Consider the following 9,262-nt stretch of genomic DNA (forward strand, 5'->3'; position numbering starts at 1 on the left):
TCTCCAACACTTCCCTCATAAGTTTATTTTCATATGTACACATGCATGTACATACGCACACACATGCGTGCACACACTCTCAAGTAAGACACTTTTTGTTTGTTGATAAATTGTGAGGATTATGAACTGGGTGTGTACAGGGTTTCGTAGGTGCTTTGTAAACATCAGAGTTACTTGGGTCCTTTTCTTCAAAAGCCTGAAATCGAATTATGCAACCAGGGATCACTACTTTCCCAGACGCTGTTTGCAGGCTGCATACTGACGAAGAGTCGAGAAAAAGTCCTCATAACTGATGTTTAGGTAGGAAGGGAAAGAGATAATTTCAGTCAATCTGAGGTGCCAGGGAAGAAAACCTAATGTGCTGTCCACAGGACCAAACTTCAGTACTAAATCAGGATCAGAGAAACCATATGAACTAAGTAAACTGTCTAACATAGCTACATCCAAATCTGTAGATCGCTTTTGCTGCTGGGCTACTAACTGGTAAAAGTCCTGTGAGACAGCACCTTCACTGCTGATTAGCAATTTAAAACTTGATCATCTTTGTCATTGCTATTTGAAAACTCTGGTGAATATTTGGAGCAATCTAAGTCCAGAAGTTCTTGTTGTTTCAAAATTTCATCCATTAATCTGGAATTATTCCCTTTGAAAATGCCTTGGTGGTTCAATAATATATACTGCACTGACACAGAGGGGGAAGAAAACTGTTTAAAAGAGAGGTGATTAGGTATTCCTGTCATGACGGGAGTCTAGAGCGATGACTACATGGTGGAGTGGACCTGGGGGAGGGTTTGTCAAACAATGAAAGAATGTTTCTTTTACATTTCCAAGAGGGTAGTGTTCTGGGGGGGAGCCTGAGGAGGGGACAAATGTGCAACAATGAATGAATGGAAATAAAAAAAAAAAAAGAAAATGCTTTGGTGGTCGTAGATGCTAATGTAGGAGACGCCCACAGCCATGCACCACACGATAAGACCCGAGATGTCTGTAAAGCTGGGCTCCTGCTCCTCCTCGGTGATCACCAGACCCATGTGCACCGGCAGCTTTTCCAGCAAACTGCTGTCCACGTGCCAAGGCAAGTAGGAATGGGCGGTGGCCGGGCTGGGCCTCCCCCCCTCCCACGGGTGCTGATCAACAATTTTGTCTTCTGTTTCACTGATTCTGTGTTCCATCTCTTCAACTCTGTTCATGTGTCCCTCCAACATGTTGACAGCATCTCAAAGATTGGTCCTCATATTTTGGATTGTGGTTTCTTGTTTTTTTTTCCAGAGCCTCTGATGCTTCATTTGTCTTATTTGCATTGTTTTGGATTATTGTTTTGTTTTTGGGGTGTTTTTTTTATTTCCTCGTTTTTTCTTACAAGAAAAACCTGTAATTCTTCAAGTTTATCTTTCATCCAATGAAAATATTCAATCATTGTTCTTTTAAATTCTGTGTCAGAAAATTATATCAGACCTTCTGGTTTCAGGGAATCCATTTATACTGTGTTATTTTTGGGGAATGGCATCTTGATTTGGTTTTGTGTAGAGTGTAAGATAGCCTGCTTCCTATGTGACATTGCTGTGGTAAAGTTTTTCACCCCTGGAGTGATAGCAGGTTCTTGGACTGATGTCACTACTTCAGAAGAGGGTGGGAAGCTACCTTGCCTGGGTTTCTCTCTGAACTTTTGACTCAAGGGAATACTTGCTTCAGTTTTGTAGAAATAAAGCCTGTGAATTAGCAGCCTCCTCTGTCAGACAACTCCTACAGCTAGGGCAGTCCAAGTTGCTACAGGCTAAAGGCAGCTCAGAAATTGAGAGTGGAGAGAAAATGAAATGGGCTTACCTCTGGTATTGATATCTCTGGTGCAGTTCAGAGGGCAGCAGGAGGTTTTCATCTAGGTATTTGGACTTGGGTATCCAGGTTATGGGGTCAGGTGCTCCAGATGGTGGGGCCAGGTCCTCCAGGTGGCTAAGGCAGGACTTCTAGGTTGGCAGGTCCAGGACTTCCAGGCAGTGGGCAGAGCATCTGGGCAGCAGGGCTGGGACATCTAGGTGGAGGGCTGGCACCAGCCTTCCAAATGGCAGATAGGAGCAGTCAGGGAGTGATGTAAGGTCTTTTAGGTAGCAGGTCAGAGATTCAAGCAGCAGGGCCATGGGCCTTTAGTTGGGGGGTGACGGGTTCTGCCAGGCAGTGCTGTCATGGTCTAGTGCTCCAGGGAAGAGACCAGTTCAGGACACACTAAGATATTTTAAAGGCAGGTACCTAGTTAATCGACTGGATACATGGCACATAGAGAGGAGACACAGAGAGAAGTCAAAATATTCTAATTTTGAACATTGACTATTCCTGGTCTAGAATATCTAACAGAATCAAATACATGTGCTTTGTTCACAGAAAAATAACTGAATGAAGCTATTTGCTTCTAGGTAGTCTGAAATCTCTCATGCTATATTTGTTTAGTGCTAAGTGAAAGGTCTGTGGTTAAAACACACTAGTGGATCCTTCAGGTAGAGGGACTATTTACAATAAAGACTACAGCCTAACAGATCCAATAAAACAAGACATCATTCCAGGAATCTGCCACAGTCCACTAAGTTCAGAGGATTCTATTGCATCATCACCTGAAGGTTGTAAAACAATCTATTGTTGTGTACCATTGAGTTTGAACTGATCCATAACTGACTCTCCAACAGGTTTTCAGTGGTAGTAATCACACAGAAGGAGATTTTCCATTCTTCTCCCACAGAGAAAGAACAGCTGGTGGATTTGAACTGCATGCCTTCAGGGTTGCAGTGCAAATTCTTACAACTAAGTCACTAGAGCTTAAAGATAATATAGTTGATGTTTTAATTAATTAACACGTTGCTGCAAATGATGGTAATACATAAAAATGTGTTTCTAAGCACGGTCGTCAGTTTAAAAGTGTGCGGCAGCGTGTTAATAAGTTTTTCATCATTCTTGGAAGGCTCTTCATGCTGTGGATTAGGGATTCTAGAGTTGTTCCTAGCTTTTTTTTCTAATGAATTTGTTTTTACATCTAGGTTCCTGCTCTACTTTAAGTTGGGTTTTGTGTATGGTGTGAGGTGTAGATCTTAAATATTGTTTTCCAATTTTGCCAAAAACATTTGTTAAAGAGGTTGTCATTTCACCCCTAACTGATTTTATCTCTTTCTCAAAAATCAGTTGACCATAGGTAAATTACTTAATTTCTGGGTTCTCAATTATATTCTGTTGGTCTATGTGTCTGTTGCTTTACTAGTACCACGCTGTCTGGATTACCACGGCTGTGTAGTAGGATTAAAGATCAGGGATTGGGATACCTCCTACTTTATTTCTCTTTTTCAGTAGTGCTTTGCTTATTCAGGGTCCTTTTACATTTCAGGTAAAATTGAAAACTGCTTTTTCCATCTAATTAAAGAATAGAATTGATATCTGTATTGGGATTGCATTGAACTTATAGATTGTTTTTGGTAGAACTCTCATTTTCACAATATTGGATCTTCCTGTCCATGAGTATTATATATTCCTCCATTTCTCTAGGTGTCTTTTTGTCTCTTGTATTGATGTTTTATCATTTTCTGTGTATAGGTCTTTCATCTCTCTAGTTAAATTTGCTTTTAAGTATTTAATCTTGTAATTAGCAATTGTAATTGGCATTGTTTTTCTTAGCTCTATTTCTATATTCTCTTTGTCACTATGGAGAAATCCAGCTGATATTTGTTTGTTGTTCTCATATCCTGATACTTTGCTAAATTGGTCAACTTTGTCCAAAAGTTTTCTTGCTCAATTTTTAGGATTTTCTAAGTATACTATCATATCATCTGCATATAGAGATAGTTTTACCTCCTCTTTTTCAATTTAGATACTTAGAAGGGGATATCCTGAAATAAGTGGACCTCAAATATTTTAGCTCAAACAAAAATATGAAAGTGAAGACCCCAATTGCAGTCTACTGTATTATGTTGCTAATATCCATTTCCTCATTTGTTAATGTATTAAACATTTATATGATGCTATGATGAAGTGAAGTTGAATTGTAGGTACTCTGTATTTCTCTATAATATTTCTGCAACTTCTTGAATAATCTTGAGATGATGGAAAAGAGGTTATAAACAAGATATTAAGTAGAGAATTTCAGGGAGTGACTGGAGATTTGAGACCTATTGAATTGGGCTGAGATGAAGGTTGTATTTCCCTCATCTCAAGGGTAGAGTGTTGTTGGTAGTTACAGTGAGTCGGTTATTACTCATGTGTAAAGAACAGAGCTGCACCATAACATTTTCAAGATTGTAACTTATTGGAAGCATATGATCAAGTCTTTCTCCTGCACTACTTCTAGGCATATTTGAACCACCAAACTTTCTGCTGATAATGAAGCATTTCACCAATTATGACATCTAAGTTTAATTACTAAAGAAGAATTTCAAGGAGACCATTAGAGTTTAGTAAGTTTCCTGAGTGTGGATGTTGCCCGGATATGCAAGCTAGGATGGAGGAATGGCTGAATTAAAAACAATCCACATTCTTAGATATTATTGGAGGGACGAGTGAGTGTTTTCTGTAGTGGAAATAGATAAGGTCACAAGAGAGGGAAAATTGTACAATTGCCCAAGAAGGTACCTGCAAAGAAGACATCTCATTAGCAAGAGGCTGAAGGCATGCCCTCAGATGCCCATAGACCCAGAGAATAATTGACCAGCTAGAGAAGAGACACTCATCTGGGTCAAGAAAATATTTGATGAGAGGTCTCCAGTGATGAAAGTTAAAGTGGTATCTCTGATAATATTTTCTGGATAGTCAGACTCCGATAAGTGCTATATAATGAGGAAATCAGCCTTGGCCCTTGATATTACCTGTCAAATAAGACCTCTTCATTTCATATCCTCCTCCTCTCCCATTCCATCCCTATCAAACTTTGAACAGGTAGAAATGGAAATTAGGAAGCTATTGAAGGATGGGAGAAATTCATTTACAAGGAAACTTAGAAGAAGGTAACTCATTATCTTCCACTGTGGGTAGTAAACCTGAAGGAGGCTAGAGATGAAGAGAGAGAGGAATAGCTTTCATTTTGAATCAAGTTCAGAGTTTTTATTGTTACTCTGACTTCATGTATTGAAAATTGAACAAAGACAAGTTAAGGAATGAAAACAAAGAATTTTGTTTGCAGAGAATGAGAGTAATAAGCCATATAGCTTGCCTGTGATTTTATTCAGGGTTGGGGAAGAAAGAATGTCATTGAGCAGATCTGAAGGGTAAGTAGGTAAAGGGGGAAAATAACATTTTCTGATGATTCTCCTACTTGTTCAACAAAGAGTTGAGATTATGATTTGCCATTGGTAAATGAAGAGGATACAATGTAGGGAAAACTGAGTCTGACTTCTACTCAGTTTGTTGTTTGGTTGTTTTTTTCCCTACTAGTTTATTTACAAAATTAAATACAAATTTGAACAAATTATTTCCATTTACCTCACCCCTCAAATTGTACAACCCAATGATTAATCCGCTCTTCCTCCTGCACATCCACATTCTAAGGGGAAATTTCCTCATCAATAATATACATAGCACCATACATTTAGCTACATAGCTAGATATGCCATCATCTCCCATGCTTCTGCTTTAAATTTCATTGCAAGACTCATAAACTTTACTCACAATTGTGGGGTTTATTATAGAAATAGGTTGGAGAGTAGAGGAGGCAAATAATGTCTCATAATACAAGTCCATGTTTAGTTCAATAATCCTAAACTAGATTAATATCAAGACACAGTTCCTCAATTCATGCAAGTATGGGTTTCAGTTCAGCAGCACAGATGCACAACCACCCCCCCAAAAAAAACCCAATGACCAAAAAAACCCCAACCCTCTAGTTTCTTCAATCATCCAGCAAACTTTATTGCAGAGCAGTTACAAGTCAGCTTTTTCAGGTTTCTGTTCAGTAAACAAAAACTTTAACTGTGGCTACATTTCTAAGGTTCCTCTTGTTACACCTTGCCACACACAGTCTCCTTACAGCAGTGGCATTGTCTCTTCACCCTCTCTCTACCACAATTGTTGACCTTTCTCACAGTGTGGAAAACACTCTCTTTTATTAGTCCTACAGCTATTGATAATTTTCAAGACCATGTTTACACAATTAAAGTAGCTAGAATAAAAAGAAAAGCCAATTTTCAAGGGTTCTGACATCCCACTATTGAATCAACACAGTATTATTGTTTTATTATTTTCATTAATAAACAGACACAGAGCCTCACCACTTCCGAAAATTCACAAATGGACAGAACACTAAATTCTAAATGTGGAGTGTCAATACATTTCAACATTAGCCTATGTTAGCCAAGGAGTAGGAGTACTCTGTAGTCATCTAGATTTTATGGTTGAACCTAGGATATTAGTCTACACCCATATCTATTCAGATTAATTTCCCCTTAAGAATTCATGCTTAATTTTTAATGAATTTGTTTTCCTATTAATTTATTTACCAGTTCCAGTTAGGAACTTTCATTGTACAATCTTTAATTACTCAGTTGCGAATTGGAAGATTGGCAGTTTGAAACCACCCAATGGCTCCACAGAAGAAAGACCTGATGATTAGTTCCCACAAAGACCATCATTTCATCTATCCTATGGGATAGTTCTACTTCATCTTATGGTATTGCTGGAGTCAAAAGTGAATCAACATCAACAAGTGAGTAACAATTTGGTAGTATTATGAACTAGGCTTAGTACTATGTTCTGGAGATTTAATGATAATCAAAAGAACACATGTGTACTCGTATTTGGGGGAGTGTATAAACATTAATCAATCATTTAAAATTGTAAAATTAGAAGTGCTTCAAAGGAGAAGCATGTGTTACTGTTGTTGTTAGGTGCCATCGAGTCAAGTACAAGCCATAGTGACCCTATGAACAGTATATATGAACTCTCTCTTATCCTGTGTCATCCTCACACCTCCTGACACACTAGTACCCATTTCAACAGTAGCTATGTCAATCTACCTAGTCAAGGGTTTACCTCTCTTTTGCCAATCCTCCACCTTTCAAAGCATCACATCCCTCTCCAGAGAATAGCTCTTCCTAGCAACATGCCCAAAGTATATGAGGTGAAGCCTCATCATCCATGCTTCCAAAAAGCAGTCTGTCTGGACTCTCTCTATGATATATTTATTTGTTCTTTTTGCAGTCCATAGGATATTCAGTACTCTTCTTGAACACCACAGCTCAAAGACATCAATTCTTCTGTCATCTGTATTCATAGTCCAGCTCTCAGATGATTAGCCAGTGATATGAAAGACCATGGCCTAAATCAAATGCACATTAGTAATAAAACTGACATCATTACTCCATACTAATTTGGAGAAGTTCCTAACTGCAGTCTTTCCAAAGTATAAAACACAAAGCTGTTTCTTCTCCTAGAGAAAAATCAGAGTTTTGTTGTTGTTGTTTTGAGCTTCTGATATTCATTTAAATACCTGGGTGATGTAAATAGTTAAGCACTGTGCTATTAATTGGAAGACTGGTGGTTCAAATCTACCCAGAGACACCTTGGAAGGTATATTTGACAATCTACTTTCAAAAAGTCACAGTCTTCTCTGCCAAAAGTCATCATAAATTGAAATTTACTCTGTAGCAACTAATAACACTAAAAAAGAGTCCGTTTCTTCATCTCCACAGCTAAAAATAGTATTTCTCACATACTTTTATATCTTTTGGAAGCAGAAGTGGCATCCATTTCCAAAAAAAAAAAAACTTGCCTCTATGAACTTGGAGAAAAGATAAAAGTTTTATGTTCAAGACATTCGTTCATAAGGTCGCTGTGGGTTTTCTGTAGCACTTAGCAACAACAACAACAATTAGACCTTACTGTTCTGCCTTCCAATCCATAGTATTTTCAATTGATTTCTATGTACTGGAAAGTTGAACAGTGAGTAAGGATGGCAGAAGGAGAATTGATGCCTTTTAATTGTGGTGTTGAAGAACAGTACTAAACTCTCTTGAACTACCAAGAGAACAAACAAGTTTGGCTTGGAGGAAGTTAACAATGCTATTTGTTAGAGGCAAAGATGATGAAATTTTGTCTCACATACTTTGGACATGTCATCAGGAAAGGTCAGTCTTGGGAAAAAGGGATAAGACTGGAAAAGGGTGAAAGTCAGAAAAGGAAAGGAAGATCCTCAAAGACATAGATTGACACAGTGATTCTAACAATGGAATTGAGCATGTCAGTGATTATGAGGATGGTGCAGGATGGGCTAAAGTCCTCATAGGGTCGCTTTGACTTGGTGGAACATAACAACAACTACTACTTCTGTTTCCTCCTTCTACTTTTAAAGGCTCTTGTGATTACCTATTTACATAATCCATGAAATCCAGATTTAAAACTTCAGAGTAAATTTTCTGCAACATTACTTTCCCTTTGTCATGTGATGCTATATATTCACAAATTTCAGGGATTAGAACTAGAACATGTTTTGTGCGGGGTTATTTTTCTCTCAAACAGAGACGCTTGGCCCAAAATGGGAGATTAAAAAAGTAAAGTGTAATTAACTAGGTAAAAAGAAGGGGGAAAGCAGCCCATTTAGAGGAAAGAATAGATGCAAATACCGAGAAGACAGAACTTGTTGGATAAAAGAATTGAAGAGTAGGTATTTTTCTTACTTTCTGAAAAAAAGGTCATAAAACAAGTTAATATCTTTAATTCTTTAATTCTCAGAGAGGACGGGTTGGAGTCTATGTCATTTCTTACAAAGAGGTCTCTTTGTGAGAAACCTCTTGACGAACTGCCTTATAACATCCACCAGGGAACCATCCAAATCTCAGATGTCAGGAATGCTGGAAATTTTATTACATTCTCCCCTGGTACAACAAGTAGATTCTTACCTTGAAGATACAACATAAATAGGACTTATTTCAATGATTTGCATTGCAGAGATAAAATATTTGCTTGACAGTGTAGAAGGACCTTAGTTATGGAAGAGAGGGCAACAATGGTAGGAATCTTAGCCTCACCTAATTTTGACTATTAGAAATAGTGGGTGAAGTACTTGACTGATTATTATCTAAGGAAAGATACAGGGATTCTAATAGAACTAAATGAGAAAAGATATGGCAGGGATTTAGTTCATGGTCTAAAACTTGCAAAGCTGTCAAGATAATGATAGTTTTCTTACTGTGCAGGCTTAGGGAAAATATAACAAAATTTGACATCATATTATAAAATGTGATAAAAGAAACAGAAAACATCCCTATTGCTGAGACTACTTGCTGTTGTTATGTGCTGTCAA

At 37.9% G+C, this 9,262-nt stretch overlaps 1 pseudogene; it reads right to left on the bottom strand.

Moving 5' to 3' along the window:
- Positions 1-225: 225 nt before the first annotated feature.
- LOC102861480 lies at positions 226-4,617 on the bottom strand (annotated as a pseudogene).
- Positions 4,618-9,262: the final 4,645 nt, after the last annotated feature.

This window comes from Elephantulus edwardii, unplaced genomic scaffold (assembly GCF_000299155.1).
Source record: "Elephantulus edwardii isolate Elephantulus edwardi_28Jun2011 unplaced genomic scaffold, EleEdw1.0 scaffold00099, whole genome shotgun sequence".
Lineage (NCBI taxonomy): Eukaryota > Metazoa > Chordata > Mammalia > Macroscelidea > Macroscelididae > Elephantulus > Elephantulus edwardii.